This window comes from Natrix helvetica (genome assembly GCF_964273705.1).
Source record: "Natrix helvetica genome assembly, chromosome: 6".
NCBI lineage: Eukaryota > Metazoa > Chordata > Lepidosauria > Squamata > Natricidae > Natrix > Natrix helvetica.
In genome coordinates, this window is record NC_138553.1 from 27,191,783 (window position 1) to 27,208,675 (window position 16,893).

A 16,893-nucleotide genomic window follows, 5' to 3' on the forward strand; every position below is an offset into this window, starting at 1 on the left:
AGGATCTTCTGTTTTTTCTAGGTTTGGTTTGTTTTTTTCCATAAAGGCCTGTGCCTCTATGGGTGTGTTAAGTCTAATTCTTGTCTCCTCCCAGAATATCAGCATACCTTCAGGCATCAACCATCTAAACCACACCCCCTTCTGGTATAATTTATTCGCCAATTGCGAATAATTTTTCCTTTTTCCCCTAATTTTCTTGGGGATCTGCTTCAAGATGGTTATTTCCCTGTCGTGGTATGTCAGTGTCTGCCCCTTTGTACACCCAGAATTTCGTCTCTTGTGCTTTTTCTAAGAAATTTAATATGTACTTCCCTGGGTACATTGTGTGTTCTGGCATAAGCTGAGTTCACTCTGTAAACCAGATCTATCTCCCATTCCATCTGTTGTTTTTCTTTGTGTATGTATTCAGCCAAAATGTTAGTCATAATGTCCCTTATATTTTCCCCATCTGCTTCTATGACATTTTGAAATCTAAGATAAAAGGACATTCTCTCAAATTCATTTGCTGGGTATCAAGTTCTTTGTTTCCCTTCTGCACCGCTTCTACCCCCCCCCCACCTCCGCCACCCCACCCTCCACAAGGTCCAGTCTCTGTGAGTTCTTATAGATTTGGACTTGGTTCTCTTTAATTTCTTCCTTCATTTCCTTTAATTGTTTCTTAATTTCTTCCTGGCCCTGTATAAGTTGCTGAAGCATTTGTTGCAAATCCATCTCTGTACTCTTAGGTTGCATCAGGTCTGTGATCTTTGATTGTGTGGCAGGACTGGATGTTGCAGATGTCGGGGCAGAAGTAGCAAAGCCAGGTTTTCCAGGAGGTGGTCTTTTAGGAGACATAGTTTATAAAGTAAAGAGATCAGTCAGTATGGAGAATGGACAGCTGGAGAAGCAGAGCAGCCAGATGAGTCCAGGAGGCAGAAGATCCAAGCAGAAGAGAATTTCTCTAGTCAGTCTGGCAATAGAGAAAAAATTTTCCCCCAGAGAGTTCAAAGAATAACAATCCACAAGAGATTATTCTGGGTGGCACGGAGACAAAGACCGGAAGCCTGAATTTTAAAGGTGGAGTCAGGTTTCACAGTTCATGAAGACAACGGGAGTGTGCCATCTTGCCCTGCCAGCTTTGGGCTCAGAGGCATAACAAAGTTTTAAAAGATCCCAAAGTCCTCAGATCATCAATAAGTTATGGAGCTAGTTTCAATGAAAAATCACTTTTGCAGGGGTGAGGCATCATTGGTTGGCTCTCCCCCCTCCTCCTTCCCCTGGGGCTGAGAGCAAAATTGTTCCAAGCCGCTTGTCCAAGGGGGGGGGAAATCCCCCTCCCTCCAGCCGCGCCTCCAAAGAAATCCGAAAGTTAAAGTTTTAAAATGCTGAAAGGTCCTTCAAGTCAAGGAAGGGAATGAAGGGGGGAAGCGCCTCACCACACCGCCGCTGCTTCCTTCTATTTTTTCATTCTCCGGATTTGACCCCCTCTTCTTTGTGGCAGCTCCTCAAATACTGTAATACTGCTATCATGTCACCCCTAATTCTTCTTTTCTTTAGACTAGCCAAACCCAGATCCTGCAGCCTTTCTTCATATGTTTTAGTCTCCTTTGATCATCTTAGTTGCTCTTCTCTGAACTTTTTCCAAAGTCTCTTTGCATCTTTTTTGTAGTATGGTGGCCAAAATGGGTTGCAGTATTCCAGGTGTGGTCTTACTAAGGTTTTATAAAGTGATACTACTACTTCATGTGATCTCGATGCTATTTCTCTGTTTATATAACCCAGGATTGTATTAGATTTTTTAGCTGCTTCTGCACACTGCTAGTTCATATTCAAATGATCATCCATTGGGACTCCAAGGTCGCCTCTCATAGTTACTGCCTTTGAGCCAGATCTTGCCTGATCTGTACTTCTACCTTTGACTTTTCTTGTTTGAATGTAAAACTTTGCTTTTCTTACACATTAGAATTCATTTTCTTGGATAAGGCCCATGTTTCAACTTTGTCAATATCTTTTTGGATCCCGAACTTGTCTTCTGGGGTGTTGACTATTCCTGCCAGTTTAGTGTCATCTGCAAAGTTGATGAATTCACCTTCTATTCTCTCATCTAGGTCATTTATGAAGATATTGAAGAGTACTGGGCCTAAGATGGAGCCTTGTTGTATCCCACTGCTCACTTCTCTCCATGAGGATGAAGTACCATTAAGGACTACTCATTGAGTATGGTTTGTCAGCCAGCTACAAATCCATCTGGTGGTGATGTTGTCTATTCCACACTTTTTTTAGCTTACCAAGAAAATACTGGTCATTTGCATTCTTTTAGAGAGTAATTGAGGCCACTTGACACATAGATATTTAGCTATGCACTTCGGGATGAACACCCTTCAAATGGTACAGGAGTATGAATGGATTTCCAGAAAAAAAAATTGCAGACTACAGGAGCCATTTGTGGTGCAGACAGCACTGACTCATCCCCAACAGCCTGCACCTGTGTTTAATAGCAAAGGGACACAGGCAGAAAGCACAGCTCTACAAAACAGTCCAAGAAGGCTCCACACCAATTTATTTGCACTACTCAAGTGACACTGAGGATACAGACAAACCCCCAAGTGGCCTCAATGACTCTCTAAAAGGAATGCAAATGACCAGCTGTCTGCAAGCAATATAAACCTTCCATTCCCCACCATCCAGTCAGAGCTGAAGAAGCTTCTTGGATGAGAAGCAAAAATGTCTTCAAAGAAAAACAAGAAAGTCCAGTTGCCTCTTGAAAAAGCACCTTTGGGACAAGCATGATCTGGATGACTGAGAATCTCCATAATTATTTGTCTTTCTATTACTGCAGTCTCAAATTGCATTTGCTTTCCATGCAGCCACATGACCCACATGACACTGTTGGCTTATATTCAGTTTAAAGTCAAATACTGTTCCAGAGTATTTTTCACAAATACTGTTACATACAGTAACCCTAATCTTATATTCTTACCTGAAAGCAAACTTTTTATTATTATTAATGTCATATACAGAATTCGGATGATATAATTGCCAATGTCTTGCTTTCCATTTTTTCCTATATTTTCCCATCCAATAGTTGAGTTCCAAGATATCAGAAGCTCATTAGCTTGAGAAGCATATTACTTTTCAAGCATTTCTATAGTCCAGCATTGCTTCAACTTTATCATTTTTGTAAGCCACCAAGAATGGTTGAAAGTGAGTGGATGGACATATACATTTTGGCACAGTGGTTGGAATGTAGTACTGCAGGGTACTTCTGTTGACTACCGGTTGCCAACAGTTCGATTCTCACTGGCTTAAGGTTGATTCAACCTTTCATCTTTCTGAGGTCAATAAAATGAGAACCCAGATTGTTGGGGGCAATATGCTGACTCTCTAAACTGGTTAGGGAGAACTGTATAGCACTGTGAAGCAGTATATAAGTCTAAGTGCTATTGCTATTCTTAAATAAATAAATTAAAGTCAGCTGTTTGCAGCCTAATTTAAGACACAGACCTAACTCATGTTCCATCTTTAGAATTAACTGCCTAATCTCCCACTCTTGCATGATATTTGTGTGGATTCTGCTTGTAAAATTTTGACTCTGGCTTAGCTCTTGGAATTTTGGACGGAATTTTGGCTATTTTTCTACCTGTTCCAGTTAAAAATAAAACCAATCAGGAAAGCTTCTTTCAGAGATTTTGTTTTGGTTTACAGCCATGATGATGCAGTGGTTATAATGCAGGCTAGCTCTGCCCACTGCCAGAAGTACGATCCTGACTGAGTCAAGGTTGACTCAGCCTTCCGTCCTTCCAAGGTCAATAAAATGGGGACCCAGATTGTTGGGGACAATATGCTGACTCTGTAAACTGCTTAGAGAGGGCTGTAAAGCACTATGAAGTGGTATATAAGTCTAAGTGCTATTTTTGTTCTCTGTCTGCTGTTATTTCTTGACCTTGAGTAAACTAATTTCATGAGTAAACTAATTTCTATAGCAACTATGTGTGAATGTATAATTGGAATCAGAAGAGGACAATGTCTAAAGCAACTCAATATTTCATATTTTTGTGTCTATTTTATATATGAATTCAAATTGATTGAAAGCTTTCTGGAGTCCTAACATCTCCTTACTCCAAGGTTTGGTCTGAAATTATGCAGCCCCTAATAGCAAATTGAAAATTGTTGCAACTATTCCCACACTCCTCTAGCAAATAATAACCTTTACAGACCTCAATTTAAATGTTTGCAAGGATTTTCTGGAATGATTCTGTTGATGTTGTTATATTAAGATCAAGACAGAGGTTTCATTTCTGCTAAACTAAACTTAAGAGTACTTTTGGAGACTTGATGGTATTCCTACATATATATATGCTCACAACCAAGCTATATTGTATTTAGCAGAAATTATTTCTGAATAAATAAAATGAGACCATACAAGTCAGTTAAAGAATGTTCTTGGTTTTGGTATCAGATGTATGGGAAAGCGGCCAAAACATTTTCAAACATTTCCAAATCTACAGTTTTGTAAAGATATCAGTCAGCAATTCTTAACATGTCAAACCAACATGGTTACATTAAAGGTAATCAATTCATCTAGAAACTTCCCAGTTATAGAAATACATACATAAATATTTGAGGAAATTAGAAAAACTGGAGGTGGGCGAGCAACCCCAGCACAGAATGTTACCAATAAACTATTTTCATTCTGAACAATTAAAATGACTGTACAAACAATTGCTAAATTAGAACCCATTTTCTCTTTTAATTAAAAAAGGCTTTCAGTCTATTTATACAACTCATCCAAGAGGTGCATTTCACTTGCATTCTTCTTTGAGCATGTCAGCACAGTAATAAAACTATAGGACTGGGGATTGGAATGGAAGAATAATCAAAGAGGATTTTTGAAAAAGATTATTTGGATGTCTTTCCTTTTGGTAATTCTTTCTTATCATGGGTCTCTAGCAACTACTATAATTATCTGGATGTGCAGCTTCATTCAGCTCTTGATTTTCAAAGGCCACACTGATCTCATTTAAAAAGAGTGTTGGTGACTTCTGCCAAAAATAGATTGCTGTGCAGAATTATGAGTGCAAATAAAGGTCAGGACTCATGGCAGGAGAATCTATCTCAGGGGTCTATCCCATTTTTGTCTCCCACCTACTCCTCTCTAATCTCACCATAAACATGGCACATAACCAAAGGGACTTGGGAAATTACAGCACGTATGACTGTATAAGCCCTCTATATGTCTATGGAGATTCTTACTCATCCAGGTCATGGTTGTCCCAAAGGTGCTTTTTTTCAAGAGGCAGATGGACTTTCTGATTTTTCTTTGAAGATGTTTTGCTTCTCATCCAAGAAGCTTCTTCAGCTCTGACTGGATGGTCATATGATCCTTCCATTCCCCACCATCCAGTCAAAGCTGAAGAAGCTTCTTGGATGAGAAGCAAAACATCTTCAAAGAAAAACCAGAAAGTCCAGCTGCCTCTTGGAAAAAAAGCACTTTTGGGAGCACCCGCTACACCATGCCAATGTTAAAACCATAGAGTGTGTTCCCTATCTGTTTATCAACTCTGTTCTTTCCATTTCCATTCTCCGTTTCCTATAAAATTAACACAATTAATACGTTATGATCTTTGGAGCACAAGACATTATAACAAAAAGATTGGTTATTCAATAATTGATCTGGAATTAGATACCAGCTCATTTAAACGCTGATTCATACCAGTGCATCATTAAATGGAGACTTTGATGAAAAAGGGCCAACTTTAAATCTTAATTAGCTTTATAAATGTTTCACGGTTGACTGGCCTCTTGCTGCTGGAGTACATGACATTCTGCCTTTAATACACAGGCTTCAGGGACATTCACACAGATGGTGTGCCTCAGTTTTCCTCTTATAGCTTGATTTAACTTCACTGAAATTTCCCTGATACTCAACCCTGTATAGTTAGTAAGAAATCTTTATTAAACCCAAAGGCAGCAGACACTTTGAACAGTTGATTGTTCACTATCAGGACAAAGTTGTTGCCTGTTCTTAATAATCCCTTACTTTAAATTCAACCCTTCTGTCTCCCATGCCATAAAAGAAATCCTGCTTTGTGCTTCTTCTAATATAATGAGGATTATATAAACTTGATAAATGTGATAGAGATTATTAACAACGTTAGCGTAAACTGGATCAATATAAATGAAACTTAGTTAAGCTTGCTCATACATAATAGAGAAATGTTTAGATAGAACAAGAAAGATATAGATGAAGGTAGAGATAAAGATGTGGAGTTAGGCATTTTTTTTAAATATATATGTTTGAACAATATGATAAGGATTACTTAAATTTGAGAAATGTGATAGAGATTACTGATGTTGTTATTGTGAATTGGATTAATATGAATGATACCCAGAACCAGCTCTGTTCATAAACAATATAAATGTATACCTTTCAAATAAAAAATATACTAAAAAAAGAAAGAAATCCTGCTTTGTACTTCTTATGTTTGATGCTGTATAACAACCAGTGGTGGGATTCAAATATTTTTACTACCAGGACTGGGGGCGTGGCATGGCTTGGTGGGCGTGGCTTGGTGGGTGTGGCAGGGTAAGGATACTATAAAATCTCCATTCCCACCCCACTCCAGGGGAAGCTTACTGCAAAATCCCCATTTCCTCCTGATCAGCTGGGACACAGGAGGCAGAGAATAAATGGGGGCGGGCCCAGTGAGAGGTGGTATTTATCGGTTCTCCGAACTACTCAAAATTTCCGCTACCAGTTCTCCAGAGCTGGTCAGAACCTGCTGAATACCACCTCTAGTAACAATGTTCAAACATATTTTTCTATGCTCTAAATGTGGTGTGTGTGTGCACACTGTTCAATCTACCCTTTTCTTCATCATCATATAATCGAAATATTTTGAAATTTTAAAATGGAGATCGAGAAAAGGGTTATGACACCTGAAAAATAAGCAATCACATATTTGATTCTTTGGTGAGAATCTATTAAAATGAAATAGATGTCATTTTCATTCAACTACTATGGTGGAGATTGGAAACAGTTTCCACTTAACCCATATCTTTCACAAGGTAATGTGGGTGATCTTTTATTTGTTAGCTGATGTCTATGTATATTCTTCCTAAGAGGAAATGAATCAAGTTATTGAAATAAACACTCAGAAGGAAGCATGAAAAGGGAAGGGGTGTGGAAACTTTTTCACCAATGAAACATGTTTGTTTGTAAAAGTTTTACTGAAGCGAAATCGCCCTTTTATAGCCTATTCACACCGCCCCGAGTCCTTTTTTGGGAGAGGGGGCGGTCTAGAAATGCGAAGAATAAATAAATAAATAAATAAATAAAATAAATATTCCTGTGACAAGTTTATTTAGAGATAGATCTGTTATGTATTATAGTTTTCCCTCTGGTCCGTTCCACCAGAGGGCGCTGTGCTCGATGCTGATTGGTTCCCGGTTTGACAGCCCAGCATATATAAAGGCTGTCAAAGCAGGGCACAGCTGTTGCCTGTTAGCTACGCGCGTGTAATGTGAAGCCGCGCTGGCAACCTTTTATTCAATAAAGCTGTTAGCTGCTTTTTAAGTCCTGGCTCGCCTCTCTCTGTCACCCGAGTTCTACCAAGCTAGAACAAGATCCACTTTGCACAATAAGATCCAAGCTGTTTAAGATTACAGTACATGCTGCAGTATAATATTTGCATTTTCCTGGAAGAAAGTCCTGATAATTCATTAAGCCTTTTCTTGACTAGACATGTATCAAAATCGTGGCGCAAGATTCCAGTGTTGGGACAGAGAGCTCAACAGTGATCCAGCACTGGGAATCTTGTAAAAAGGAACAGATGATAGGCTAGACAATTTCAACCTAGTACTCAACTACAGCAAGCTAGTCAATTTCAGGCTGCCAGAACTCCTAATCCTCCAGTTTCATATCTCTTCAGGACTCTGCAAAAAGAAAGGGAAAAAGGAAAACACCCAAGAGAATCAGAAACAAGCCTTAGGTTTTCTATGAAGTTGATATTTTCATGGCAAATAGGAAAGAAGAAGAGGGGGAGTCATCACAACAAAACAAAACAAAATTAAAGGCATGGAAGTTCAATGCCCAGACATAAAGCTACAGGAGAGGCCTACAGATCTCCGACCTTCAAAGACTCTTTTTTCAAACAAAATAAAATAACAGCTCTTCTGTTATTATAACTGGTAAAAGTTGGACTGGTTCAGCATCAGCAGAGGCTGCCTCTGAGATCTGAGATTGAGGTTATAAAATACTGTATGCCCTCAGCAAAGTTTGAGAGGCTGCTACAGAAAGGAAGGGGTCAAGCTATTTTTCCAAAGTACCTGAAAGCCAGACAAGGAATAATGGCTAGAAACTGAACAAAGAGAGATTCAATACATCTCTGGAAATAAGGAGAAATTTTCTGACAGTGAGAGCAATCAACCAAAGGAACAGCTTGCTTCAGAAGTTGTGGGAGCTTCATCACTGGATGCTTTCAAGAAGAGACTGGACTGCCATCTGTCTGAAATGGTGTAGGGTCTTCTGATTGGGCAGAGGGTTGGACCAGATGATCTAAAAGGTCCCTTCCAACTCTATTAATCTATTAATCTGTTAAGTGTAACAGGAGCATCCTTGTGCCAAGCAAGCTGGCTGAAACCTTATACTGGCATATTGTTCAATCAAAGAATCTCAATGTAAAAATCTGTCTCTTCATTATCAGCAACTCAACCATACCCATTCAAAGTATCAACAACCTAATGCTGGGAAGAACACCCAACCATAGAACAGTTTGAATTTCTCTGGTGTTTCCATTAATTTTTAATTGCCCATACATTTCTAAGTGCTTGGCCTTTGCTTCTCAAAAGACGTTCTGAAATGTATGCTCTATGAAACTTGAATAAGGAGCAGGTCAGGAAGGATGATTTTATAACTAGTTCAGAGAAACTAAATGTTTTAGTCAGCGCCCTTCTTTACTTCTTGCTGTCTCTCTTTTCCTCTCCATCCTTTCTCTCCCTAACTCCTATCCATCCATGTCCCCCTTTTAAAGCACCTTTACTAAATTGACAATATAAAAACTCATCTGTATTTTTAGAGTTGGGGAACATTGATATAACATTTATTATTTATCAATTTACTGAACATGTTTCATTAAAAAAAAGAAAATTAAAGAAAGAAAGAAAAAACCCTGCCAAGACACTGAGTCTAAAAATAATAATAGTATATTTGCAGCAAGAAGTTTGGCACATTGGCTATGAAAAGCAAACGATGCTCTATGACTTCTTGTCCCAACCTACCATACTTCTCCCATTCTAAAGAAAATGACACTGGAGAAGAAAAATTCTTAGTTGCTATGGCACTCAGAGCAGTTTTGAGACAAACACAATATGATAAGCATAGAAAAAAATAACCATTTTAAGCAGTTCACTTTGGCATACTGAGTATTTTATATTAATGCAATGGTATAATATTTACTATGGCAGTCTTCACCTGCCTCTTGTATGTGTTGAGTTATAAACAAATACATAATCCATAGAATTCCTTTAATTGTTAAAGATAATGTGGTCGGGTGGGTTTGTTGTGTGGGTGCCTTCAAGTCAGTCTCCAGGTCAGAGGTGGTATTCATCCAGTTCTGACAGGTTCTGGAGAATTAGTAGCGGAAATTTTGAGAATGGGGAAGGAATGGGGATTTTGCAGTATCCTTCCCCTGCCACACCCACAAATCCATTCCCACAGAACTGGTAATAAAAAAAATGAATCCAAACACTGCTCCAGATGATTGCCTAAACTAGCTCCTGCAATTGTCCTGGTAAGATTTGCAGAAGTGGTTTGCCATTGTCTTCTTCCCAGAGCAAAAATTGTGACTGGCCCAGGTCATCAAACTGCCTTTGTGTCTAAGGTGGGATTAGAAGTCACCATCTCCTAGTTTCTAGCATAGTGCCATAACTCTACACCAAACTGGCCAATGAGATGGTTTACAGTATATGCAACAGCAGAGTTGGAAAGGAACTTGGAGGTCTCCTAGTCCAACCTCCTGCCTAGGTAGGAAACCTTATACCGTTTCAGACAAATGGCTATCCAACATCTTCTTAAAGACTTCCAGTGTTGGGGCATTCACAATTTCTGGAGGCACTGATTAATTGTTCTAACTGTCAGGAAATTTCTCCTCAGTTCTAAGTTGCTTCTCTCCTTGATTAGTTTCCACCCATTGCTTCTTGTTCTACACTCAGATGCCTTGGAGAATAGTTTGACTCCCTCTTCTTTGTGGCAACCCCTGAGATATTGGAACACTGCTATCATGTCTCCCCTAGTCCTTCTTTTCATTAAACTAGACATACCCAGTTCCTGCAACCGTTCTTCATATGTTTTAGTCTCCAGTCCATTAATCATCTTTGTTACTCTTCTCTGCGCTTATTCTAGAGTCTCCACATCTTTTCTACATCGTGGGGACCAAAACTGAATGCAGTATTCCAAGTGTGGCCTTACCAAGGCATTATAAAGTGGCATTAACACTTCACGTGATCTTGATTCTATCCTTCTGTTTATGTAGCCTAGAACTGTGTTGGCTTTTTTGGCAACTGCTGCACACTGCTGGCTGATATTTAAATGGTTGTCCACTAGGACTCTAAGATCCCTCTCACAGTTACTATTATTGAGCAAGGTACCACCTATACTGTACCTGTGCGTTTCATTTTTCTTGCCTAAATGTAGAACCTTACTCTTTTCACAATTGAATTTCATTTTATTAGATAGTGCCCAATGTTCAGGTTTGTCAAGATCCTTCTGTATCTTTAGCCTATCTTCTGGAGTGTTGGCTATTCCTGCCAGTTTGGTATCATCTGCAAATTTGATGAGTTCCCCATTTATTCCCTCATCCAAATCATTGATGAACATGTTGAAGAGTACTGGGCCTAAAACAGAGCCTTGGGGTACTCCACTGCATACTTCCCTCCATGTAGATGCAGTTCCATTGAGGACTACACGTTGAGTGCGGTTGGTCAGCCAGTTACGAATTCATCTTATGGTATTGCTGTCTAACCCACATTCTTCTACTTTATCTAGTAGTAGGTTATGATCTACCTTATCAAATGCCTTACTGAAGTCCAAGTAAACTATATCGACGGGATTCCTCTGGTCCACTAATTTTGTCACTTTGTCAAAGAATGCAATAAGATTAATCTGGCATGATCTGTTTTTGACAAACCCATATTGGCTTTTGGCTATTACTGTGTTTACTTCTAGGCGTTCGCTAATTCGTTGCTTGATTATCTTTTCCAGAATCTTTCCTGGTATTGAGGTCAGGCTGATAGGCCTGTAGTTTCCTGGATCCTTTTTTTCCCCTTTTTTGAAGATGGGAACCACCCTATAGACCCTGTAGGAGATACCCTATTCAGGAAGATTATAATATTAAAATGTGCCCTAATTGGTATCTTCACACTGGATCTATAAAAAATATCTTAAGCTTCCCAAGAAAAATAATATAAGAATCTCTGAACAGAGGCCTAGTGTTCTCTGTCTGTTTTCTGTCTCGATAATGAGGAACAACTACCCTATGCTCATGGCAATTCTGGAAGACAGCAAATCAGCAATTTCACCTATAAAGCTGTAGCTACTGTCTAGCCTTTGCTGACATGATATCTGGTTTGCTCTCTTCCAAACTAGACAATTCTGCTTACCAGAAGCTCTCGGTTCTTGATTTAGATGTATTTTTGGTAAAATGGTATTCAGTATACTTGGATTCAAGGAAGGACAAGTAAAAATTATTTTTGTGAGGGTGCTGGCTTTTGGTGTTGGCACAGAAAGTATCCACTTTTAGATCTTCTAAATGGAGGCCATGGTGAAGACAGGAAATATAAGCAAGATGTTAATCGGCAACCCCCACACTCAAACTAGGAAGAAGCTATACAGACATTTGACCTAGTACTGATAGATAAAAAAATAATTTAATGAATATCAGGGTGTAGAGTTCTGGCAGTGAAACCACTTCTGTCAATATGAGAATGCAGTTTCCTCTTATGCCAAGAGCAGTTTAAATTTGGCACTTCTTTTTCCTCTCTTTCCCATGGCTTGGTTGGTGATTCTCAGGTTTGATATTACGTGCTTCTTGGGTTTGTTGACAGAATCAGCTTTCCAGCTATAGGAAACTTTTAATTCTCAATGTAACTCCCACACCAGCTGTTGGAAGCTCCCAAGACATTAAAAAATTATTCAGGAGACAAACTAAACAGTATAATGTTATATATTTCATTACAATATGCACAGCCATTTAGGTAATACTCAATTGTCTCATCTGCCCCATTTTCATCACCTCCCCTCACTTTTCCCCCTTAGAATTCTGAAACTGAGTGAGTCATGTTTTGCCTTCACACTTCCATGTTGCACACATTTTCAAAAGACAATCTTGATTGTTCCAAAATTGGATTCTCCGGTTCTTTAAAATTCTGTATGAAACATAAAAAACTGTCAAGTTCCATTTAAGCCTCTGAATTATTGAGTTGGAAAGTAAATGTCTAAATGGAGCTGTTTTTCTTTTTAAAGGATTCACCTGATGCTTCTAAGATGCATAGACGTTATAAAATCTTTCAAAACTGTTCTTAGTCATTACTAGCAATATTTTTAAAAAAGAAAATATAATCCTGTCTTAAGTGTGAAAAGTTGATATACAAACTGCCTTTCAGGTGTATTTCAAAGTTGTAATTATCCTCTGTAATCTTTTATGGCTTGGGACCTGGATATTTACATAGGCTCTGGCAAGGTGAGCACAAGGGAGCCAGATTGGTATAGTGGTTAGGACATCAGGCTAGAAACTTGGAGACTGTGTGTTCCAGTCCTCCCTTAGGCACAAAATTAGTTCAATCATGCCTGATCCTTGGAGACTGGCTGGACAAATCCCTGCAATTTTTTGGGCAAGGTTTTTCAGAAGTGGTTTTCCTTTGCTTCCTTGCTAGGCATGAGTGGGAGTGTCTGACCCAAGGAAGGAGACAAATGATTTATGCGGTGTTCTGGTGTTTTTTTAGAAGAAAACAATGACCAGATCCAAAAACCCATGACCAGTGACTACCCTTACTTAGGTCTAAGATATCTAAAAATAAGGCAAGCAAGCAAGTCATTTCAACTCCTGCACTCAAAATCCCACTTTGGAGATATCACTTACTATTCAGCCCTTGTTGCCTTCAGCTGCCCATTAAAAGAAAATAACAAAGTTGCCCATCCCTGACATATAACACAGGTATACAAATCACATTCCAAGAACCGCATGTAGACTTCTGATGTGGTCCCCGCCTCCTAATTAATTGCCTCTGCTTTTTGGCAAGTAAGATAAAATTAACCTTAGTAGACTTCAGGAGAGGTTAAGTTGAAAAAATGTAAGATGAGTCAAATTAAAATGGGTTTTATGAAAAATGTGAGTCTTATTCTGGACATCTTCACTTTTTGTATAGGTTTTCTTCTCCTTGAATTTCCCATATGTAGCCCCACATTCCTGAAGTTTCATGTGCTGCTGCCCATCCATCTTATAAACAGGTTGTGCATCCATCTTATGACCCATGGTGGCGCAGTGGTTAGAGTGTAGTACTGCAGGCTACTTCTGCTGACTGCTGGCTGCCTGCAATTTGACAGTTCAAATCTCACCAGGCTCAAGGGTGTCTCAGCCTTCCATCCTTCCGAAGTGGGTAAAATGAGGACCCAGATTGCTGGGGGCAATATGCTGACTCTGTAAACCACTTAGAGAGGGCTATAAAAGCACTGTAAAGCAGTATATAAGTCTAAGTGCTATTGCAATTATAAAGTCATATTTGAAGATATATGCTCTCATGTTACTAGATGAGAAAATGAGGAGTAAAGGTAACAATGAGCTCACCAAACTACGTTGCCACAGTGGTACAATGATACCTGTTTTTACATTATTCCAATACTTACAATACTTCATGCATAACAGAAATAACACATATTTACCATCAACTACAGTGTTTCCCTGAAAATAGGAGAAGGTTTCATTTCCTTTTGATCCCTGAAATAAACACTTGGCCTTATTTTCAAGAAGGTCTTATTATTTTTGAGGTGCAGGCTGTGGCAAGTATGGTCACTACATGGCTGCTGCTGTGTTGCAATATTTTTGGGGAGGGCTTATTTTTGGGGAGGGCTTATTTTAGTGCATACTCTCAAAAGCCTGATTGGGTTTATTATCCAGGGAGGTCTTATTTTCAGGGAAACAGGGTAGTAAACACTGTTTCATTCATTGGAACTGGTGTTGGACTGACTTCATCTAATTGGTGAGGAGAATCATATTCAAATCTCTTACAATGTCAGAGAGAATGTTCATCCCAGCTAAAACTTACTTGCAATTACTGCAGAGTTGATTTGAAGTGAGTTTAAATCAAAGGCTCTTTCAGTCATAGATGCAAAAACAACAATACCGCAACCCTCATAGCTCCATTATACAATGAGATTGTGGAGATAACGGATAGATGACTTTCATGTACTCTAGTAGTTATTCTTTTTGTTCTTTCTGAGTGTAACAGTTTCCAAGGTAATCATTGTTTACTCATGTAAGATTTGTGTGTTCTCATTTATATTAAGAATTAAACTTCCATGGGACTTGAAAGGCAATTTTGATGTTATCTGTGCTCTGCTTGTCAGCGTGTGCTGTCATAAAGCCCGGGGTTCTTTTTTATTTCGAGATATTATAGCCTCCGCTTGCATGGCTATCAGGCAACTTGAATGGATTGGAGATGATGTGTCAGATGGATTCTGAACAACCCCGTAGTCTAGTGTCACAAAACGCAAAGAAATACAATGAAGACAACACATGAGGGATTTGCTTTATAGAGTTTATTTGTGAAAAAAGAAAAACAAATGGGAAAAAAATATTATTTACAGATAGGGAAGCTTGATTTATGAGATAATTGCAAAACATATTTCTAAATATGGCACTGAACACGTGCAAAATAGAAAATACAAAACTGATAGAATAGAGGCCAGCTTTGTTAGCTTATGGGTCTCGCTGTACGTCTTTGCCTAAATCTTTTTTTAAGGAATGCAGAATGTTTCTAACTTGCTTTCCATCTTCAATATTCTAACAGTCCAATCAAAATGACTGGTTCACATGGCACTCTAAACCCATGATGGTGAACCTATGGCACTTGTGCTGGAGATGGCACGCAAGGCCCTCTCTGTGGGCACATGCACTATTGCCAGCTGGTTTCTGGTGCGTGCATGCGCGCTGCCCAGCTGATCCTTGCACATGCCAGAACCCCGGAAACTCGGGTTCTCAGCGCTCTGGCACACATAAAGACCAGTTGGCTAGCATGCATGTGTATGCTGGAAACCCGAAGACCAGGTAGTCAGTGCGCGCATGCACACCGTCCAGCTGCTGTTTGGGTTTCCTGGGCTACAGCGCATGCAAAGACCAGCTGACTGGTATGCATACATGTGCTGGAAACCAGAAGACCAGGTGATCTTCGAGTTTCCGGGCCTGTGGTGCATGCTCTGGTTTGGGCACTTGATGCTGAAAGGGTTCGCCATCACTGCTCTAAAACATAATGCAATTTGTTTCCATTGTTATGCTATTTGTGTAGCCAGCCATTGTGAATTGTGTGATGCAGTGTATTATACAGATCTGCCACTGGAGGTGGATCTTCTGTAAGAGCTTAAAATTGGTTCTGCCAGTTGGCCAGGAGCCTTAATAGGGCCAATCTTTGCTGGAGGTGATTGATGGGGTAAGAGAGTCCCATCCTGTGATTTTAGTCTCTATTTAACTTTCATTCATTTTAACTGTTTTATATTTATGTTTTTATCATGTTTCAAGCTACCCAGAAAAGCTCCAACAATGAGCTGCAGTTCATTTTACAAATTATAGCTAAAACAAAGCATGGTTTAACATAATATGTAAATTCAGAAATAAATAGTTTGACCAACAGACATTTTGAATTCTGTTCTAAAATCAATGCTTTGCATGGAATACCATTTGAAAGGATACTTATGTCAGTCTTATTGCTAAATTCTGTTAAGACACTTAGGCTCATAGGGTTTATTCATCCTGCTTAATACACCTACACTGGGTTTAGCTTAATGAGTGGCAGCTTATACCAGTTCAACTGAATTACTATTATATTGTACCTTCAGAAATAAGTTAGACACAGCAGTTCAAAAATGGAAGCCCCAAAATTACAATTACAATTGAAAAAGGCAGTGAAGACCACAATGAAATCAAATAAGTTGGTTGGATATATGCCATTAAGTCATTGTTGAGTCTTGGGGGCCACAGGGAAAGATTTACTACATGACAATCTGTTCCTAATCCAACACTGTAGGTTTTTCAATGGTATAGTTATTAACACTGTAACAAAATCCTTTGCTACTGGTGGTCTTTCTTTCTTTCTTTCTTTCTTTCTTTCTTTCTTTCTTTCTTTCTTTCTTTCTTTCTTTCTTTCTTTCTTTCTTTTTCTTTCTACATCACCTTCTCCAGAGAGTTATGTCCTTGCATACTACACCCAAAATAGGATGATTTAAGCCTGGTCATTTGGGCCTCAAGTAAGAACAAGGTTAATGTATTTAATAATGCATTTGTTTGTTTTCTTGGCAATCCACCATATTCTCAGGAATCTTCTCCAATACTCAGCATGAATATTTTCCTATTCTGCTTCTTCAAAGTCCAACTTTCACTTCTAGACAGTATCACAGGGAATACTGGCTTGCACGATTCTAATCTTTATAGCTTTAGACACATTGCAACATTTGAATATTTTTTCCAAGGCCTTCATAGCTGCTTTACCAAGTGCTAAACTGCAGCACATTTCTTGACTGTTCTTTTATTGTTGATGGTTGATCCCAAGAGACAGACGCTATGTAATAACTTCATCGTTAACTTTAATAACTTCATCGTTAACAATAGGCTTGTTGTTGTACCTATTGTAATTAGTTTGTGTTCTAGG